This window comes from Camellia sinensis, chromosome 6 (genome assembly GCF_055761805.1).
Source record: "Camellia sinensis isolate YWXY chromosome 6, ASM5576180v1, whole genome shotgun sequence".
In the NCBI taxonomy this organism is placed as follows: Eukaryota; Viridiplantae; Streptophyta; class Magnoliopsida; order Ericales; family Theaceae; genus Camellia; species Camellia sinensis.
Genome location: NC_138966.1, coordinates 200,101,043 through 200,106,949, shown reverse-complemented (window position 1 = coordinate 200,106,949; position 5,907 = coordinate 200,101,043). Strand labels below are relative to the sequence as shown.

General features: G+C 34.6%; 1 long non-coding RNA gene across 1 annotated transcript; it reads left to right on the top strand.

Moving 5' to 3' along the window:
- Window positions 1-45: 45 nt before the first annotated feature.
- On the top strand, window positions 46-835 carry LOC145793159 (uncharacterized). Its single transcript, XR_014333802.1, has 3 exons — window positions 46-91; window positions 475-539; window positions 634-835. It is a non-coding gene; the product is annotated as an uncharacterized LOC145793159 (long non-coding RNA).
- Window positions 836-5,907: the final 5,072 nt, after the last annotated feature.

Here is a 5,907-nt window from a genome sequence, read left to right as displayed (position 1 = left end):
TAGATTATATATTCACTTAATTAATAGAGGTGTTTTTGTTCTTGCAGTAAGGCATACCCATTCTTCAAACTGCCCTTCTGCCCTCCAGGAGGTAAGAAATTAAATTTAAGGAAAATTATTAATGTTTTGTACATTATTTAATATTTGCTACCGATTAGATAATCAAGTATGCCTTCAATAAGGACTGCCCAACAAAAGAGCCATCGGTTTTCAGTAAGCACAGAATGCATATAAATTTTTTATTTTTTATTTTTTAATTTTGTTACATTATGCCTACACAAGCCAGGTATCTGTGTGTTTATGCATGTGCATATAAATTCGATTGGTTTTTATCAAAAGGAACTGTGGAAAACTTCGAGTGACAACAATTTGACTTCATGTTTTACAGCTCCAATATCAACTAGGAAGAAATCTTTGGAAGAGGTTTTAGAAGGTGATTGCTTGACCAATACTCTATACCATATAAATTTTAAGGTTGAGAAAGAAAGGGCAACACTATGTGAGAAAGAGCTAACAATAGAAGAAGTTGTGAAGTTTAGGTATGCAATCCACAATAAATTTGAATTCCAGATGTACTGTTTCAAACATACTATTTGTAACCTGTCCGCTTATATTGTGACTGTCAATCTACAGGTGTTTGATAGATTCAACACAAATTCACGGTTATAGATGCAGATGCCCTCATACTCTTCCTTACTTGGTGCTGTCCTGGGCACTGGTACTCAGTAATTGATTCTATAAGCTATTCTAGGCATTTCCAAACTCTGCATTCTTACTTCAGAGAAACAATTGAAACGTTTCAAATAACCTATAACGAATTTCACTATTGCTTCCATATCTGATGTTGACAAATTTGATCCTTCGAGGGCTTTAATATGGATTGATGTATGGATTTGCATATTATTTGTAGATCCTCATCCCAAGATATCCAGTAAAGTATCGGCATAATATATTGGTTTTTTGGATATGGAAGTCAGTTCGTGTTTATGTGACATGTCTTAAATGAAGGGCACGTGTCTTTTTACATGGGCTTCCTCTGTAACGATTAAGTTGTTTTGGTGCATGATTTTGTCTTTCATTTGATGCATCCAGAAATGTTACTGGAACCAAAGACATTATCCTTAAATTCCAAAGTAAACAAAGACATTATTCTTAAAGATATTTTCATTGAATAAGGTTTCACTGTAGTTTGATCTTTCTTCTTTTTGGATAAGAAATTTTCCTATTAGGAAAAGGAGAAGAATAACCATGAATGGTGAGACATCTGTTAAAGAGTTAGAGAACCATAAAGTGCAATTCCTATACCATTTCTTTACCAAGTTTGTCTACACGCTTTCTTTTTCAAAGATATAAACTGCAATGCAATGTTACCCATGATTTTCTATATAGCTATGCAAAATATTGCAGAGACATTTAAGAACAACTTTATCTTTAAGTTTCTGTCTCTTTGTGTGTGTGCATGTATTTTTTTATGGTGGAGAGAGAAAGCTATGCATGTGCTATTGGCGTTGTAATTCCCACCATCTAATTTGTTTCATTTTTGCGTGCATTTATCCCTCTCTGCTTCTCTGATCTCTCTCTCTCTCTCTCTCTTATTTTATTTTAGGCCATGTTTGTTTGGGTGGACATGAGCTTGGGATTGGACTAATAGTCCAATAAAATTATTAATCCGATGTTTGGTTAAACAATTGAAGTTAAGATAGGATACATAATCCAACGGATTCGTAGTCCTAGGACTATTAGTCATGGGAATACTAATTCAGTCCGCCCAAACAAACATGGCCTTAAGTTATTTTTTAAATTTGAGGTAGGTAGGTAGGTACTGATAATCTATCTGTTCTGGGTTGATGATGCTTTTTTCAGAAAATATTTTGGGTCTGTTTGTTTGGTTTTTGCTAATCGTTTTGGGAGTGAGAAAGAGTCCTGGGAGTTCTTAAAGCCATCAATAGTTTGATATTGTAAATGATTATTAAGATTGTTAATCATAGCTTGTTTAATTTAATGGATACCCTGAATCGTATGGTCATATCATATGTACATACATCTATGTACCAGTATACAATCATATTTTAATTAAGATTGTTGGTTCTTCTTCAAGATCAACGCCAAGTTGTCAAAAATTCTAAATTTTGAAAAGAAAAAAAAATGCAATTTGCCAAAAAAATCTGAGCTTTTATTTGCTTCAATTTGCCTTAGTTAAGTTCTTCAAGGTTTATGCATTTTTGGATTTCATCTACATCTCTTTTACATTTTTGAACTTTGTTTATGCTTCTGATGATGATCATGTGTGCAAGATTTTCATCATTTCTCTATGACTATAGGCGATGATAAGCTTTTGTGGTCGTGAAACAACTAATTGTTTAGGGCATGTTGCTCTTGTAACTGAACTTGTGAAGAGGTGGTGCGAGAGAAAGATAAAGTTGAAGTCGTCATACAGTTCTAACTCATACAATAATGTTGAACTATTTTGATCTTGTTTTGGGATTTAATTCATATAATGAACTATGTTGAAGTGAATTTGGATATTTAGAGTTTTGATTTTTGCAATTTGTTTTTTGTATATACTGGATTAGATTTGATCTTGTGTGCAAGATTTGATCTTGTTTTTTTCTATATACAGGAATAGATTTGGGTTGTGAATGTCAATTTGTAGTTATGAAATTGAATGCTTTCAAAATGTTATTTTTAACCTTCAATGACCAAATATAATTGTTGTTAAAAAGGTAACTATTTTGCTTTTTGCAACCAAACGGAGACATTTTGCGACGAATTATTAGTGACGAAATATTTTAGTTTTGCAAAATCAAACATTTTGTGATGATAGAAAATTTGTCGCTAATTGTCATCTTTAGGGACGCTTTTAAAAATTCGTCGCTAAAAGTCAATTGTGACTTTCTTGGACGGACTTTTAGCGACTTTTTTAGTGACGAAATTAGTTTTGTCACAAAAAGTATTTAGGAACCAAAATAATAGTTTTAAGGACCACAATAATTGGTTGCCAAAAGTCTTATATGCTGTAGTGAACCTATCATGCTCTGCAATTGCTCCTCTTGGCCCATTTGAGACTAGCAAACCTACCTACCACCACCACCAGTCATTGTTTCATCACCAATCATGCAATTATCAAAACAAATTTAGTCACTAATTTCTTATTTAGTGCAATTTATTGAAATTGCTTTTATATGTATATATATGGTGTTTTTAGTTACAAATTAAGAGTAAAAAAATAATTTAAACGATGAAGGATTATTTGTCCCCAAAACTTGTTGTTGTCCTATTCTAAATACTCATAATTATTGGATCATGTGAGAATTTTGAGATATGAGAGTCATGATGCATAATTGCATATGGTTGTGTGTTTTGAGACAAGAGGACAATAGTGAGATTTTGGCAGCAAAATCTTGTGTCCATTTAATTTACAACAAACAACACCAAAGAGTGACAAGAGAGATAGAAAAGGGAGGGAGAGACACTGACCAAATTCAATAACAAAGAGAATGATTGAAAAAACCACCTCGTTTGAGAACATACTATTTTAGTAACTTTTTGATTTTTTACAAAAAATGTGCAGAAAAGTAGAAAGAGTGATGTTAAAAGTGTAAAAATGACTCGCAACCTGTGGGCGGCTTGAAGCCTGCTTGAGGCTCGGGGTGGGCTCGGGCCCAGCCCGAGCCTCTGGGCCATCATTTTTGAAGCCCAGCTCGGCCCGTGACCCAACCCATCAGTCCACTTAAGGCCCAACTCAAAGTTCGGCCCGCCCGAGGCCCAGTGTCTTTTTTAGTGAAAAATAATAAAATTTTGGTAAAAAAAATTTTAAAAAACAAAAAAAATAGGTAAGCCTGCCCAAGCCTACCAGCCCGCCTAAGGCCTAAATACCCTTAGGCCTGGGCTGGGCTTGGACCTAATTTTTTGGCCCTTAAGCAGTCAAAATTTTGGCGGGAGCCCGCGAGACCCGACATGGGCGGTGTTGAGGCCTGAGCCTGAATAGGGTGAGTCAGGCCAAATTTAAACCCCTAAGTGATATGATAATTTATAATGACTTTTTATTTTTTTGATTAAAACATATATTTGACAAATGAGGTCAATCGAAATTTGTAAAGCCTCTTAGCCTTGACTATATTAGTAGTTGGTAATACTTTTGTTTGCTTTACATTGTTAAAAGGAGAGTTATTTGAAAACTACTTATAGGGTGTGTTTGATTGAACGGACTGGATAAGGGGAGATTAGAATCTATCGGACTTGAATCCTGGGACTGTGAATCCCTCGGACTATTTGATTGGATTGGATATGTATCCTATGTTTGTTTTTTCATGGAATTAGATGTCTGAAAATGATTTTTTTTAGTGAATTCAACGTTTAGTTAGACAGACTGAATATGATAAATGAACAAAAGACTATTTTACCCTTTTTCAATTATTTACTAAGTAATAGCAATATTAAACATATCTTAATATTTTAATTATTTTTAGCTAGATTAAATAAAAAATTATTTTATTTTATTTTTTACACAATTAAATAAATTTATTTTTTTAATAAAATAAATAAAATATCAATAAAAATATATGTTATTTTTTTAATTAAAATTTTAAATAAATTTGTTTTTAAAAATAATAATAATTAAACAATGAAATTAAATAAAACATTTGTTAACATTTAAATAATGAAATTAAATAAAATATAAACAAAATTTTAAAATAAAACATCAATAAAATATCTATAAATATAATACATAATTAAATAGTAGAGGGTCAAAATGGTCATTTTACCACCTAATCTCAACAGTAAATAATCCTCCCAAAACTGTTCCACCCCCCCTCCCCCCACCCCCCCGGCGGATAGTATAATCCCCCATATGGGGGATAAGGAGTTCGGCCGGACTTCATGTCCGACGGACTTAAAAAAAAAAAAAAAGATAGACTACTCACTTTTTCGGATAAGTAATCCGAATAGTGAATAGTCCCTCCCTAATCCCCTAATCAAACACACCCGGGATGAAAAGTATATTCTTAAGATTACGTGAGTATAAGTATAGTTTTTTTTTTTTTTTGATCAACAAAGAAAAATTTCATTAACAACATGAAATTAAAGGTACAGGAAGATGACATACATCGAGAGAGAATCGAAAAGTATAAAAATACCCTACTACTGCTACTTGCATCCATACAACCAACCCCTTGGCCTCACAATTTTTTAAACAAAAAAAGTTAAGGACTTAATTAGAAAATAAAATACATGACTTCCCACAAATTCAACCCACCAAATCACCAAAACCTCTTTTCAACAAACTAAAATTATCTTTTCCAACACCCAAGCTGCTGAACTCCTCTGTTCAACCCAATTATTTTATTCACCATATTTGCAACCCTCCCAATACCCACACCACCCAAACTAAACCATTTCAACAACCCACACTGCCAAGACCCACGCCTATATTGCTACAACACCCAATGCCCTCACCACCCACGCCCACACCAGGTCTAAACTACTGCAACTCCCTATGCCCACACCAACCACGCCTATGCTGTTGCCCACACCATGCCTATGCTGCTACAACTCCCAAAGCCCACACCTATGCTGCTAAACCGATCGAGAAAACTCCATAGCCAACACCGGAAACTCCAACACCTATGCTGCTCAACTCCCCTGCTGAAGACAGATCATCTCCCACTGCCACCGTTATCTCTTCCGCTGCAACTCCATAGCCAACACCGCTAAATCACACCCACTACAGATCAACTCACCAACCAAACTCCCCTGCAGTTCCAACATTAGCTGCCGAAGACAGATCACCTCCCACTACTACCTCTATCTCTTTCGCTGCAACTCCATAGCCAACACCGCTAACTCACATCCACTACATAACCACACACCGACCAAACACCGACCAACCACTGGGACACCATTATA